This window comes from Glossina fuscipes, unplaced genomic scaffold (assembly GCF_014805625.2).
Source record: "Glossina fuscipes isolate IAEA_lab_2018 unplaced genomic scaffold, Yale_Gfus_2 0, whole genome shotgun sequence".
In the NCBI taxonomy this organism is placed as follows: domain Eukaryota; kingdom Metazoa; phylum Arthropoda; class Insecta; order Diptera; family Glossinidae; genus Glossina; species Glossina fuscipes.
Genome location: NW_023998414.1, coordinates 6,682,748 through 6,699,889, shown reverse-complemented (window position 1 = coordinate 6,699,889; position 17,142 = coordinate 6,682,748). Strand labels below are relative to the sequence as shown.

General features: G+C 33.9%; 1 long non-coding RNA gene across 10 annotated transcripts in view; it reads right to left on the bottom strand.

Annotated features, from left to right (window-relative positions):
- The window catches only part of LOC119638685, a 78,273-nt gene that overhangs the window by 34,357 nt on the left and 26,774 nt on the right, over nt 1–17,142 (bottom strand). For all 10 annotated transcript variants that reach the window (XR_005247482.1, XR_005247490.1, XR_005247486.1 and 7 more), the window contains one exon: nt 13,308–13,335. This is a non-coding gene — a long non-coding RNA (uncharacterized LOC119638685). The remainder of the gene's footprint in view (nt 1–13,307; nt 13,336–17,142) is intronic.

Sequence of the window (17,142 nt, the reverse complement as noted above, 5' to 3'; positions counted from 1 at the left end):
TTAATTAATTTTAATCAATTTCTGACTGATTGCTGGATTGCAATATTTCAATGTAAGCAAGTGAAAAGGTTATAGCGGGGCACGGTCCAGCGTAAAATATCTTAATATAGTTATTCTTATAACGACTTTTCAGAATGAAAGGTTCTAAGAGTAGACCGATCCCGATCATTGTCAATAGCGTTCGCCTTTAGGCCAAAATACGTCGGTGCACCAAATTTTCTCCAAAATATCTGGAAAATTGCGACCTATGGATTGCGCACAAGGATAGAAAACGGTTGGATGAACGGGCAAGTTTAGGAAAATAATTCTGAATACATTGGTGTAATAAATCGTGAGTCTATAGCAAGTCCTTGTGGTTGTTGTATACAAGCGCATTAGCTTAATATATCACAAGTGCTCAAGTTAACCGCTTGAGTAGCCTGAGTAGGTAAGAGCCGTGACTGAAAAGTCCGTGTTCGCGAGTTTAAATCTCAAGTTACGTGTGAATTTTTCTTAGTCGCAGTTATGATGAACGCTCAGTCGGTAAAGGCAAAACACTTACCGTTTGAGCACTCATTCACTAGACAGCGGCCGTTTTCCTATCTTTTTCTGTTTCTTCATTTCTTTGCGACCGTCATCGTATTACGCGAAGGGGGAAAATCCAGCTGTGATATAATTTAAAAAAGAAAATCGCGTAATACCACACATTCAAAGTGGAGGGAGAAATGCGGAGAAGATGGAGGGCAAGAGTCATCAGCAGCAACATTTAAATTCATAATAATTGTATGACTCATTGCTTGTGCATAAAGGCAACAAATTCTGCCGTAAAGTTAAACAAAAGATTTCACACTATTGACTGACTGGTTGAGTGTAAGCTATAAGCATGCGTTTGCTAAACGTAAATGGCTATGTATACGTTATAAAGATCAAAGCAATAACGCGAACATGTCTACAAATCATAGTCTACTTGTGTGTCAAATTATGTGTGTAAAAAATTCATCTTTGTATGTATCTCTGTATGAAGAAAAACGTATAATCTTAAAAAATGGCAGAAAAATCGAAAAACTATTAATGGCGCCATAAAACTTGTAGCGGGATACAGAAGACGACGGAGAAACTTTTAAAAATAATCTTCAAATTACTTGTGCACTAAACGATATTTGAATAATAATTCAATGGGTAATGAATATTTAATTGCGTATCACTGCGAGACGTGACACATATAGAAAATAGAACGAATGCGAAAACGAATGAGTAGTTGTTGTTTTATTATCTACTATCTAATAGCGACTTTCGAACACGGATTCAATAGATAGGTGGCGACCTCTTTTTCTTTTCTCTTTACTGAATTTTACATATTCTTTATATTTTAAATGACTTTTGCTCGTTTTCTGATAAAACCATCAGATTCAATCTATATTTCTCGGCGAAAACCGAAACGAGCCAAGCACTAATTTCACAGATCGCTTTAGCGGGCAACTTTACACGATTACAAGTGCTCTGTATTCAATTGCGCTTAACTGCATCCGGTAATATGACACAACTATGCCACCTTTCACGCGTGGTATTCTTTAACTTTGCAGGATTAGTGTTAAGCGAACGATCTGTTAGGCGGCAAACGCCACGAACTTTTTCCTGGATCCAATATATAGATTTCTAAAAGCGAAAGAGAAAAAAAATTGTGATCGATAATGTACTTTGCATCGAGTTGTGTCACCTTCAAGAGGACATTGCTAAAATTCTTGTGTCTCGGGTACACTGAAGAAATTCGGTTCGTGTTGACGTAACATAAAACGTGGATTTTATCTAATCCCTCAAGTTTAATATTTAAAGTTCAATAATTTTAAAAAAAAGTCGCTTCCTGTCGGTAATGAAAACTCACATTGCAACGAGTCAACCACAACGGATTCAGCGAACTCTCAATATGAACTGCAAGCGTGTACGCATCTCGGGCAAAGTTTTTAAACAAATGAGGAAAGCTTCTCAAATTCAAGCATCAATAGTTATCGGCATCAGGTGAGAACCGTGTGATTTTTTATTTTGACAGCACTTTATCAAAAGTGGTCAAGACAGCGTTGAGATCACTCTACTAATATAAGTTATTATGTGTGCTCACAAGAGACTACTACTCTCTTTGCTAACTATTAGTCTCGAACGGTCACTTATAGTCTTCTTCGCATAATGCTTTTATTTTCACCACAACACAGAATAACTGATTTCCGTTACGGACGACGTCAACAAGCGACAGAGAAATGCTTTCAGGAAAATTAGAAGCATTGTAGACAGTCGCTAGCAATAGACAATGTTGTCAACATTTTTAATTGATTGGTTTGTCATGATTTCCTTTGTCTTTTTCTTTTTACGATGCGGCCGCTTCTTTACTAAAAAAAGTCATCAAAGTTAATGAATTTATTTCATTTAAGACACTGGGTAAAAACACTATATGCCTATCATTAATAATCACCTACCATTAAATAATGTTCATCACCTCACACGAACGATTTTTCAGCATAAGGCTTTATATTGGAAGTGGTTGAAGAATTGGAAAAGATTCGAGCCATTTTCGATAGCTTCCCCCTTGGGCTAGAACACGTCAGTGCACCAAATTTTATCAAAATATTTCAAAAATTTGCGACCTTTAGGTTAAATTCAAGCAAATCTAACTTGGATCGATTAAGAAAGTAATGCTGAATCATTCGGTATAATAAATGGTGGCTCTATCTGGGTGTTGCACACATTCGTACACGCTTGTGTGTAAACGGACTGTGAGGTATAAGAAAGAAAAAAATGGAATTATATTTTACAACATTTGTGGTCCAAGATATAAAGTATAGGTTTGTGTGTAGAGAGAGACATAGGTGTAAGACCCTAAAATTTTAATTCCACGTGGTTTCCAATTTATTTCACATTCATTCTAACGCGTATTGAACTGAATTTTATCGCATGTCGCGGACAAATTAGTAAAACGATCAGGATCACTTGGGCAGTAGTTTTTTAGCAATATATTCATTGGAACACAAGTTATGGACCAGCGGTAGAACGAAACTTCAGAGACCCAACAGTCTGAGCTATCACCTTCTAATTTAGTAGAAACAATGGAAGTTCGTGCAAGTAGGGAAGGGTAAGCCTACAGTACCACGTAAACCGAGAACTACTCTATTTCTCAAAAGGAATAAAAAGGACAAGGTTTCTTCCTCATTACCCATAAACTGGGGCAGAGAAATCCGCGTATATTGTATAGGTCATGCGGTACAAGGATGGGAAAAATTGATCGCGCTTATCCACTATTATTATGGAGCAAAATTTAATTTTATCTTCAACACTTTTATAACGCGCAGAAGCAAGTTTCAAAATCCCTTGGCCAGCTTCACATTCGGAAACCATTTGAGCATGTCCGTCTGTTCATCTGTACATGTGCCATTCTGCGCAAGTGTGTAGTATCTGTGGTGAACATTCTCCCGTTCGCAAAAATGAAGCCGTCTGTTATAAATTTGCAAACGAATTTGAAAATGGCCCAAGCAGGTCAAAGGGCACGGCTATAATGCCCACGCCGCCTCTACAACAAGAACTGTAAACATGTATTCTTTCCATGCTTTTTGCTTGTTGCGCATAAAGTGCAACACATACACATTTGCACTTTTATTCTGCAAGTGGAAAAAATCAACCACGCCTACCCATTACTGCGGAGTGTGCGAATTTAGTTGCTTTTCCCATTTTTGTCAGATCGCCGTGATGGGTATAAGAGATTCGGTCACGACCGAATATAATTTTCTCACTTGTCTTTGTTTTCTTGTTACTATATGCGCATTTAGTTTGCATTAAAAAGCGAAAAAAAAACAAATACGCGTTTTGCATCTTCTTTTTAATTACCAACGTTACTAAGTTCATCATAGGTTGATATAAGCCAACGCAAGTTTATTTCAAATGAGAAAAAAGGATAAAAAAAAAAAAAAGCTCTACAAAGCAAGTAAGTAAATATTTGCGTTTAAGTCATTAAATCCATGTTTACATAAAGTGAATACGCACACAGGCTGAAGGAATAATTTATTTTAACTGTGAAAACGTAAAGAAACAAAGCAAGTTCGGACAACCTCAGGCATGATTGTTACGGCATGTGCTGCTCTGTGTTTTTTTTTTTTTTTTCTAGGTCTCGCTTATCTAAAGTAAGCAAATGATTTACAAATTTGAAAGTATTTCAGCGTAACTGAATTGATTGAAAAACGATGTACGATATCTGAATACATCAGTGAGAACCCAAGCTTAACAGATAGCTTTGGAGTCGCAGCAAACAATCTTTGGCAACAATTGTGTGTCAATTAAGGTAACATTCTTTTGGGAAAGTAAGCCATGAAAACAATCAAATGTAAAAGAATATTTTCATCACCAACAGATCTAGTGGAGATTCATACGAGGGCGGCTTCCGAGCAGTTGGCTCACCCTAAACAATCGGCTTTTTGGAATCCTAGGCTTTTACTTCAGGTGAAAGTTCACATTGCTGATTAATAATCGCAATGCAATTTCTCTTAAAGGGGGCAAAAAAAACAAGGCTTCCGATGAATCTTAAAAGATAATAACACTTTGTATTCACAAAAATTAGTGTAGTCGTTAGACATCCCTCCCACAGTAACATATGTCCTCTAAGCTCATTTTGATCTGCCACGTCTTGCCTACGTCTTACTATTATAGCACAACCGATCACTTTGAGCGTTTTTTTTTTTTTTTTTTTTTTGCAAAATCAGCATAAACCTACTTAACCGTATCTAACCACATGGAAAAGTTATTTCAGCCTGATGTCGAGAAAAACAGCAGGAAATTTCCGGACAATCTACTACGAAAGGACGAATCTTAAAATATCAATGTGAAAAAGCGAAAGACCTCTTCTTCCCGTACTACTCCAGGTCCTAAGTTTCCATCAAGAACCGAAAATTTATATTTTTTCAAAAATATAATTCCAAATCTGATGGACATAGTAGTATCCTGTAAGATGAATTTTTTTTACAAAAGGTCACTGAGAAATCTGTGTTTAGATAGGCAAATTTTAATGTACTTAAGACAAGTTGAAAGTTGCAATGAAAATTTGATCAATCAATCAGATGAAAAGTAAAGTAATTATCAACACAAACGCAAAAAAAAAAAAAAAAAAAAAAAACAAAGCAAAAACGTTTAAAGTCTCAATTTCGAAGAAAGATTTCCGTTTACCTCTCTAATCGGCATTGCCTACACTATGCAATTGGCTTATTACTTATGAACACTTTTACTGGCAGAATGACGTTTAAAAAATTTGTTCACTTCCATTTCTTGCTTATCCAGTGCACTCAGCATATATGTAAGGAAACGACTGTGCAACTATGTCGTCGGAAAAATAAATTTCGCATTGTTTAGGCCGCGCTTATGCGCCAATAAAAGAGAATACACTAAAAAGTAACAATTATAAGCTGATACTGCCCGTGCCGCGTAAATACTTGAGGACAAAATCTTCGAAAAATCTTTGATTAATATTTGCATGTTGTTCCCAAAAAATATATTGTAATTAAAATCGCATTCAATTGAAAATGTCAAGATGGTCTTTGCAGCGAGTTAAGTTACTTATAATGTTTACGTACGAGAGGTAAATTCTGCCAATATTTATACACTGATTGGCATACAATTAAGAGCAGAAGGCAAATGAGAAGCATTTCATTGACACATTTTGCACTTTGTGATCTTTCTACATAAATTTGCTCGTCTCACTCAACAGTTCGTATGTACATTTATTTACTGCACCTATTCGAAGTTGGTGCAGAGTTAATGCCAAGTAATAAACAAGAATTCGAGGAATTGTCAGCATAAAATGCCATTTATAATGAAAAGAACATTTTTAAGGGAGTGTTAAGAACTAAGATATCTCTTCTTCTTCGATTACCCCCAGTTAAGCTATTCTTGTAATGCCACTGATATGCTATATATTGATATGTTGACCGTATGAGAAGCCGTATAGTTAGCATAGCAAGGAAAGAAAAGGAAAGTAATTTTAAATGCGAAGAAAGAAAGACAAAAAATGAATGCAACCACGAAGCCTTAAGAATTCATTTGGCCAAGTGTTTAGGTGCAATGAAGCCTTCGACCACTCTTTCTCTTTCTCTTTCTCCCTCTCTGTCTCTCTCTCTATCTTTACCTTTCTGTTTCTGCCTTGCCTTCGTTCCTTCTTTCTTTCCGTCTGCACGAATGCCTTGGTTGATTTATTATACATATATATATATATATATATATATATATTTTATATATATATATTTTTTTTTCTTAGTCACTTGTTTATTTAATTCTAGTCAAAGGCCATTTTATTAGCAGTTAGTTGCATGTATACGAAAGTAGATGTGGTAGGTGTGCTTGCCAGTGCGCACGGGTGTGTGTGCGTATGTGTGTGTGTGTGTACGAGTATGGTTAACTTTCATTTCACTTCGCAGTCAATACAATGAGATTTCAATTTGCGTAAATACAGTCAGTTTAGCTGATATTCTTTGTGTGCCTGCGGTCTGTAGGCAAGCAAGCAAGCAAGCAAGCAAGCAAGTAAGTAAGTAAGTCTTTGCAAACGGGTATGTCAACACATCATTTCATGTCAATTATGCTTGAAATTTGCAAAACATGATTAGGCTTTGGGTAAAAGCGAAATAACACGTAATAGGATTACAAATTATTTAATTGCCCTACTTTTTTTTTTGTATGAAATACTTAAAAACTTAATTAATCCCAGTAAAAATAATGTAAAATTTTCATATTTACTCCATAGTTCATTATCAACGCAAGCTAATCGCCATTAACTCTGTCTTTAAATGTGCTAAATGATTTATATTTACGTTACGTAATAAATAGAAAAAAAAGTAAATATTTTTAATTTAATTCAATTAACCGGTTTATGGGCCTCTTTTTTTTTTTTTTTTTTATTCGATTTATATCTTGTTTTTTTCATTACGATTGATTTTCATTTTTTAGTTGGAATCTGTCCAGTATTTAAATTAGGATTAAAAAAAAAAACAAAAAAAAAAAAGAATCAGAAACTGTCGTCATTGCCACATGGCTTATAGCTTTCCCAGTCGATCGGACAAGTACTTGGAAAAGAATTGAATAGAAATGAATATCTGTATGTGTTGCAACAATTTAGAGTTAATCTGTTCGCCAAATCATGACAAACAATTCACTTTCAATATTCCATCGAATACAAGAACTCACTTATTTGACGGGTCAAGCTTTGTTTGAGTACTTCCTAGAAGATTTTTTATCGCCGACATTATGCAAATAATTAATTGATTGTAAACCGAAATTTGTTATTTAATTCATCAACGATTCGAATTCAATTCGTGCGGTATTCAAATACCGGATTGCCTCCATTCTTCAAGAAATAGAATCTGGAAAGACTTGATTAATTTATGTCGACATTTGCTTTCATCTTAACGCCTCTCAGAACGATTGAGCGGTTTAATGTTGTCTAAATTGATAATGAATGAGCGACCAAAGCGAAAAACTTGTTCGAGATCAATATTTCGATATAACGAGATTTCGAATATAGTAATTATGCAGGCGGCATGTTCAGATTTGCAAAATTGGCAAATGGTAAACGACCAAAGTGAAGAACATCGGCATGTTCGCCTGCAGATCGCATGTCAGCTAAGAAAATAAGAAAGCTCTTCCTTTAATATACGAGCGTTGGAACAGATTCCGGTTTTCACTTAATCCAATGTATATTTTCACTCAAGTGCAAACTTATTCGCTGTAATTGAATCTTTTGTTTCCTTTTTAAGTCAATGTACGGATCGGATAGCTCTTTCTATTTCGACTCTATGTCGTGCCGATTATTTTTCGGGGAATCAATTAATAGAATGATTGACATATGACGTTGGTGTCATTCGTTATATCCCGCAAAAGACGGGAAAACAACGCGATCTCTTCTTTAATATTTTTTTCTCTTTCTGTTCCTTAAACCATCCAAGTTGTTTTGTTCAAATTCTCTTGCTCTTTATATCGGGCAATCGCGGCTGACACCATTCTCGACCCTTATTTTTACATTACATCATATCCTGTATTGAATATTCATCTACATGCGACTTTTATATATCAGTTATGGTACAAGGGCGAATTAAGTTTGTGCGGAGGTATTTAAAACTCAGAAGGATTTTCGATAGAATTACCTCTTATTACACCGAGCTGTGCCAGAATAACAGAATCATCTCGTGAGTCGATCTATGATCGTTTGTTCGTTTATTCGTTTGTCCGTTTTTTCCTTGCATTCAGCATTAAAGAGGCCGCTGTTTATGAGGTATTTTAATAAAATTTCCTAACCACTTTCCATATAACGTAAAGTCGTTATATCAACAACTGTATTAAGCGAAACGAGGTGTAAGGTATTTAATAGTGAACCTAGTTCTTGTTTTTTTTCAAGTTCTATCTATCTTTGACGCAAAAAGTAGTAGAAATCTTTCAGTTATAGAGACGACGCAATACTTGTTAAGATAAGTTTATAATGGCCAATGAATGAGATAAGTGTTGGTTGGCATAGCAGAGAGTGAAATTAAAGAGATTAACAATTACAATATAATTTATAATCAAGTAAGGCATCCTACCACTATTAATGAAGAGTGACAGATCTATTTACATTTGTCTATTATCATGTAATAAACAAGGAAACGTATTAACGATTATTTATCTTTATTCCCCCCCAACACACCGCTCCACCTTATAATAAATATTTTTTATTTTATTCTTCAAACACTTATTCCATTCATTTCATAATTTCTTCATCTTTGTTATTTAATTAAATTATTAAATTAATTATATATACATATATGTATATGTATGTATATATGTATATATATATATATATGTAGTTGAATTTTAATTAGAGACTAGACAGAGTCTCTTTAAGCGAACCTCGCTATAATGGTCCGAACATATATATATACATACATATATACATATATATATATATATATATATATATATGTATATGCATATTTAGTTGATAAATACCGCAAAAAAAGTGTAATTATAATAAATTTTCATTCCATAGAGGAGGCGATTTTTAAAAACTTACAAAATATTTTTTTTATTTACACATACGTACGCCTGCACAAATTTAACCATCTGTAAACTTATTTTATGTGTTTACTTTCATTACAGTAACCACAACAAAAACAACAACTCTACACATACAACAACGATAGAGTAATGTAACTCTTTCTTTTATTTACTCTATATTTCTTCGATTTATATATATATATATATATATACATATATATACATATATATGAATATACTAACACATTTCTATTTTCTTTCAAATAATAAATTTTATGGTTTAACATGAGAAATACTCGAATGTTCTGTAAACGATTTTTTCTTTTTTTTTCGTTTTTAATTCATTTCTTGTAGTGAATTAGTTTGCTGAGGCAAGTCTCTATAATAAATATATCATGAATAATAATAATGTTTATAATAATTTACGCATGCGCGCATTTTGCACGCTTAGTTAAACGAAAATTTGTGATATCACATAAAACGCTGTTAAGCCGATCATCATCTTTTCAAAATTTCTGAAATAAAAATTGCTTCCAATTAGACGAATTGGACGGCAAACCTATTACCCGAACGAAGGAAAAATATATTTGCTTATGGAGCTTACGATCGACTTTTACGACCATAAATTTGAATCATCATCATCTGCAGATGCTGAATATTACCTGCCGGGGTAATTGTATCGTTCCTTAATTCATGCTTCGATTATTCAACCTAGCCCAGAGTAGATGTTAAAATGAGAAGAGGAGATAAACCTGTCGGGAAGAGACTCTTAGCTAATCCCTCCTTTTAAAAGAATATAATTTTTTGTGACATCATTAGCACGGACTACAAATATTCGATGGAGCGTATATGTTTTCCGCCACTACCAATACTAATACGTACAATACGTATACACGTCGAACAAGAAATGGCGGTCATTATAAAAATCCTACAAGTCAACTTATACGTCATCGTTTACACTTTGCTTTAATTTTCGTTCGAGGTTCGAGAAATTCATTTATTATACAAATGTTTGTTCGTAACCGGAATCTGCAAGGATTTTTTCACAAAAAAAAATATCATACATATATCCTTCGTGTGGATATGTAAGTTACTCACGATAGCCAGAGATGAGAGTAAAGTTAAGTTGAACGCATAGGGCGTTAGGGGAGCAATATGTAACGTAATCAATAGTCAGAAAAGGTAAAGTTGAGCTCTGATTGTTAGACATAATGAATGTGAAAGAAAATATTAAAAATTTTATTTATTATTCATTAAATTAAAATCATTTTATAGGCAAATATGAAACTGATAAGCAAACATTGACAGTTCAGGAAATTAATTTAGAAAAATAAAATATACATAATGCTAAAGAATATGTTGACATGCGAATGTCAATAACAATGCTACAGCAGGAATATGCTACATTTGCATATTGATAGACTGACATATACCGAAAGAACTATCTCCGCCTGCATGCACTTGCAAGGCAAAGAAATTGCTTAGTGCATATTAATATCCTGTGCTATGTATATTATATCTTATGTCGTAGAATTCGTAAGAAAAACCATCAGACGACAGAAAAACTCTTTTCAATAAGAAATTATTAAGAATTTATACAGAATTTTTATTCTTCATTATTTGCCCCCTTTGCCCGAGACCTATGCTTCAATTTACTAATAATGATATTTAGCAGTAAAGCAATTATATATCTATAGTGGCCTATCGAAAAAGTTATAACGCATTTATTCCCTCTTCAGGTCGAGCTATTTAACAATTCATAATCATAATCGTTCGTAATCAATTTGAAAAAGAAATAATAGCTTCGTAAAAAGTCAGATGAAATCTTACGGTACAAAGCAAAAAGAAAGATGGAATCTTCAATGAATCTTCTTACTGCGTGTCTTACTCTCGTATTCTCGTAATCGTCTATGAAAAAGTCGCGATTTTCCTTAAGTGACTTGAATATTGAGAGAACCGAACTATCCACAAAGTAGACATTCACCTGCTTATGTTGGCTCTTAATATGTAACTGAAAAGAGAATAATACACAATCCATCATATGTCAATTTTCGTCAATATTTAAAGTTTTTGACTTTTAACTCTCTTTTCATCCGATAATTACCCTGAGGTAGAAAACTAATATGTAATGGGAAAGAGAGCGTACGACGTCTTACACTTCTTAAGAATTTATAGTGGGAACATTAAATAGAGTCTAGAGAGATCACTTTCTTGCGTGACATAATGCAATCAAAATGCTTTACGATTCTGTTGATTTCCTTTGCCAGAAAATACTCAAATCGAAAGTAAGTAACTCTTGCGAAAGCAAAATTTCTCAAAAGTGGTTAGAAAGCAAACAAAAAAAGGCAAACAAAAACTTTTGAGGCTTACATATGCCTTCACGTCTTGTATGAATAACAAAAGTTCACGGGAGAGGAATAGAGGATGAAATCCCAGCAGAAAAACATAAAAACATCGGTATTCGATCGACTTTTTTCGAGAACCGCGAGCATAAATTACGTGCGATGATTGAGTCGACTTGATCTTGACGGAGAGAAAACGAGTTTTTTTGCTCCTCTGCTTTGAAGTGGGCTGCCGTCTAGCCGAGTAGAGATAAGAGTCGCGATTACTCACTCGGTGTTCGCGTATATAAATCTTAATAGGATACGATGATTATACTTGGTCTTAACAAACGCTATAACAAACGCTGTGTCAATGAACTCGCACTTCCTCGTTCCCCCGTTTTTCCATCATTTCTTTCTCGCTCGTGGTGTGTTAGATGCATAGGCGACATCCCCCGGACTGTTTGCTCACATTAAATAAAAGTGAAAAAAATAAAAAAAATAAAATAAAACAAACATGTGTTGTTAACAAAGTTTTATTCGTGAATTCTCCAAGTAGTTCTGCTAATTTCGTAAATAACGTCGTCAAGCGATATTCGCAATCGAATGGTAAGCCTAACGTAATTGAAAGAATGTTGGGGATAGCACGTGAGATAGCATTGAATTTTATATAACAATATGTTAGGGCTTTTCCGACAATCTAATATATACGTATGTACGTACATTTTATGCTCTAAATAATTAATTACTTTTTCTTTAATGCCAGCACTATCATTTTTCATAAGTTTTCACTGCTTCAGAAATCAGAGCAAAGTAAACAGTTTTTTTTTTTTTTTTTTTTTTTTTTTTTTTTTTTTTTTTTTTTTTTGCGAAAGAAATGCAATAAAAGTTAGTTTATGGTTATGAAAAGTGAAAATATATAATTAATTCGACAACAGTAACAAAACTAACAACGAAAAGCAAATAACCAAAAACGTAAAATTGAAATCTCAAGGTATTCATTTGGAAAATTGATTTAATAAATTTAGAAAATAAAAAAAGAGGAGAAAAAAAAAAAAAAACAACGAAGAAGAAAGAAAAATCATATATAATATGAAAAGAAAAGGCAAAAATACATTTTCGATAAAGTTATCGAAACCTTTTCATTCCCCGCAATCAAAGAGTTATTTAAAATTTATAAAGAGTTTACCTTCATTTCTGTATGAAAGAACCTGGTCGATCGACTTGTGGACGGATGTCTTTGACATTTTTATACTCTACACGACTTATGCTGTTATGGTGTATATTAAGTTTGTGTGAATGTATGCAACATCGAGAAGAGTTTAAGATGAATCTCTCTTTTATTATACCGACGTCCAATGATGTCGGTCTATCTGTCCAAAATCTCTTGAAACATTTTTGGATTCAAACCGCAGCTGGGACTCTCTTTCAAAGATACTCTGAATAATGCCAAATTGATGGGAAAAATTTGGAGAGTACCGCTCAATATTCCGAGCATAACTCTTTCTAAGAAAAGTAAACCGTCATATGGAAAAGGGACATTTTGTAGTCAAAGTCGAAGCCCAAGACAGACATTTGACATAAAAATTTATTCTGACACCAACCCATGCATAAACTATAGATGATGAGGAATAGTAAAATCTTTAACGAGAAGGAGAGTAATATTTGTACACTTAGGTTATGACAGTTCATGTTTTAGATCGCCCTCCTAATATAGGGTATAATTTTCAATATTTAATCGCAAAATTATGAAACGTAAAAATTTTAATGTAGTGTAGGGTATTTAGTAATCGGTCTTATACGACTATAAATATTTTTTCTTTTACTTGTTTTGCACTTGCAAGGTACGTCAACACTTTTTAACACACCAAGTGACAGGCGGCGCTTTAGCACGTTACTTATGTGCGGTGGAATAAAGTGAAGCAACTCTTTAAAATCTTATCAAAGTTAATAACTTACCTCATACGTAAGTAATTTATGTTTCAATCTGCAACAAAGAAGAAAAAGTTTAAGTATTTTAATTTCTTTTTTCTTTTTTTTTTTTTTAAACTCATGCTCATAACTCTTAAGAATATATCTTAGAATTTTAAAGTCAATCATCTAAAGCATATTTCGCTTTCAAGTGCAAATCCTTAGCTAAAATGCATCACGAATTGGTAACCGGAGAAATCAAAAAGCAAAATGCCCTGAAACAACTAATATTACGATGTAGAGATGATCTTCACAATATTGAACTTTGGGTAAATGAACACGAAAACGCATATTGCTTACTGGCATTAATACTAGAACTAGCGCGTGCTTCAATTTGGTGGCTTTTGCTTACATAAAAAAACCTTTAAATACCTACCCAAGTACAATGTACGCTTTCTTCTTTCTACATAAGTATAATTTTTGAAATGTCGACAACATATACCTATCTTTACCTAAATGGTTCAATTTGACCCACGATCTATACGAAATCGGACGAACAGTCAAAAATTAAGAAAATAAAAAACTGGACTTTAGTACAAAGATGTGCTAATCGATTGGGAATCGACACTTAAAAATGGCATGCTTTGTGCCAACATGCACGCCCACAACATAGACATTGGAGGCACAAAGAACACTCTCCAGGATGTCGGGCCTTACAAATGGTCCCAAATGCCCGCAACAAGCGATAAAATTTTAATTTCATTTTGCTTTCAATTTAACCCAATACACGTTAGAATGTTCTTTATCCACTTCCTTTACAACAAACGCAATTAAATCAAGTTTAAATGTTATAGTCAATTTAATTTAAACATCCTGCACAGCACCACTTAACCTAAAATAATCCAAAATTAAGAATTTAACAAGAACTACACATATATAAAACGAACTAAATTAAAACTTTATAGTCGAAGTAGGGTCGACAATGAAATATCCTACACTTGTTTGCCTGCCTTCGTCATAATATATCCAACTTGACGCATTGTTGCCATATCAAAATTAACTTCTCGAAGGTATCTTCATATCGGGAGAAATCCGAAGAATACATTTAGATAATTCAGACTTGTATGTTCGATTGCGAATCGGTACCAGCTTGAGAGTTAAAGGGACGTTTAAAAGGGACAAGTTTAAATAAGTGATCCCGACATGGCCAAATTTTCGATTCAAATCGCAGATTTCATTCATATGAAGACATTTTTCTAACCAGGCCTTATATAGCAATGCAACTTTCTGCCAAAACCTTTCAGCTTATGAGCTAGCGCATGCCAGTGTTCAAAGTGTCGTCTCAGATTAAAAATTTTGCACAGATGAGAGAGACTTGCAGACGACAGGCGGACAAGCTGAAATCTATTTATAAAGTGATACTAAAATGATTGGCATAATAAAAGATGGAAGAGTCTATGCCAATTTCTTCTGCGTACCGCATATTATCGCGAAAACTTTATCTATACATACTTCATCACAGACTTGGTGGATGTAATAAGACCACTGCAATACTCTACTGTGGTGGTTCATATGGCCACACAGAATGAACTATCTGCGAACCTCAGGGTAAGAGAGGCCCCCTTATTAGGGGATTGTCTCTCCCCCTGGGGGGTGATCACTCAACTTAATTGAGTGCCTATGGTTGTAGGCAACTCGTCTGATTAAGGCATTAAGCCAGGTGCAGACGTTAAACCCCTTAGAGCGATCTGTAACGGGCATGAGTTTTGATACTTATACAAAAAATGCTTACGTAAACTGTTACTAGAAATATCATAGACTTTCGAATTGAAGATGAGTGAGTGCTGGATTAGACTTGTCGATATAAACTGCGACAACCGAAGCTTTCCATTCTAGGTTTATGCGAACTATTTTTTAAGTCGACTAACAATTTCAATCAACTAATTTTCTTCATCAATGAATATATATGTACGTAATATATATATATATATATATATATATATATATCAATATTTTTGAATGTTACAAACACAAGGGCAAAGCAAGTTTACCTCTACGTCTGTGTGTTGTGCGAAATTCATAAATAATAAAGACTGTAATAAGAAGTCGAACGTAGTTGACTGATTCAAAAAAAAAAAAAAAAAACTAACTGTGTGCGGCAGTCTATTTAAATGCAGTTGCCGTTGGCGCGTTAATTTTCCTCGACTATTTTTTTTTCTCTTTTTTTTTTTTTTGTTTTTTTTTCCTTTTAGCTTTTTTTCTAATGCGGTAATCTCAGCATTAGTGCGTGGTTTTTAATTACAAGTTTTTCTCTTTAACATTTTATCAACAACAACAACAGCCACACAAAAGGCAAAAGTTAGTTATAATTTACTTTTAATATCTTATTATGTGCTTAGCAAACGAACAAGCAATGGATAAGAGGAAAGTGGATAAAGGAAAGAGGTTGGAGAGCGATGGAGAGAAAGATACAGCTCTGTTGTCACAATTTAAGCTGGTTTCTAAGTGTGTGCATGAAATAAAAACCCAGCAACATTGTTATCATTGTCATTATGCTTAATAACTGTTTTTATTTCTTTATATGCATGTATATGAGTTACGTGCGTGTTTATGCATATATCTATTTGTGTATATGTGTGTGTGTGTGTGTGTGTATATATATATATATATATATATATATATATATATGTGATAGATGACCTTGTAAAATGTAGTAAATCACCCAACCGCTTTACCACGTTCAGGTAATTTAACTTTCATTTTAAAGTGTAAGTTTTTGTTTTTTTTTTTTTTTTTTTAATTTTTTTTTATTATTTTCATTTTGAGAGAGAGATACACGTAAATAGTGCCTGCTTAAGTAAACACGTTTTTCTAAATATATCGTAAACAACGAAAACTTTTACTCAAGGTTAATTAAACAGACAAATATATGCACGTTAAGTGCGAACACATATATATTAAATGCATATATAAATAAAGGAATGAATGAACATTTCATACATGAATGCGTTGAAGCATAGCGTAGCCCATGATTGTGGAGTAAACACTTTTTGGAATTGCAAGTAATTTGCGAAAACTTTTGTTTTATTTATAATTTAAACTTTTTATTCCGTCTTTCCCTCTCTTCTTTTTCTTTTAAGCCCGTTCTTGTTGGTTTTTTCTTCTTTTTTTTTTTTTTTCTTTGCTACTCTCTCTCATTTCAACTCTGAGTCCATTTCGTCAAGGAGGGAGGCACGCAGTAGTAGAACAATTGCTTGGTCAGAAATTATATTATACCTCGTCACTGTCATATCATCATAGTGATGGTGAGATTTATTTCCACATGACACTTGTTAACAGATATGCATTTAATATTTGCCGAGTGCAACATGTTTTACTACTTAATTTGAAGCAGTTAAAGATGGTTTTTGCTGATGTAAACGAACCATTCGTTTAAATTGCAATACTAAATAAAACTCCGGCTAATCTGCTTATTTCCAGAGTTTGCTTATTGCAAAGTTCAGATCTCAAGTGTAACACACGCATGCGAGAATAATTCGCGAGATAGTCGATAGATATCCAAGAACCAAGTTACTATGTTCGAAGGCGCCTTGTGAAGCGAGATAATTAACTATCTGTTTAATAACCAGCCATCAGTAGTAAGCCCTCTCAATGAGTCTGCAAAAATGGGTAACGTGTGGGGGGCCTCTCTCCTATGTAAATCGAAGCCATTGTCACTTTCTCGGTGACAATGAAATATTGTGTGGCGGTACTTAAACGAGGTTATAGCAAGTTGCCACGACGCACGTAGTGATCGAACCAGTGTGGTGATCACGTTAGAAATGGTGAAACACATCTACAAATGGATATTGGATGAGAGTCGAGTCAGAATTGCTGCTGTATG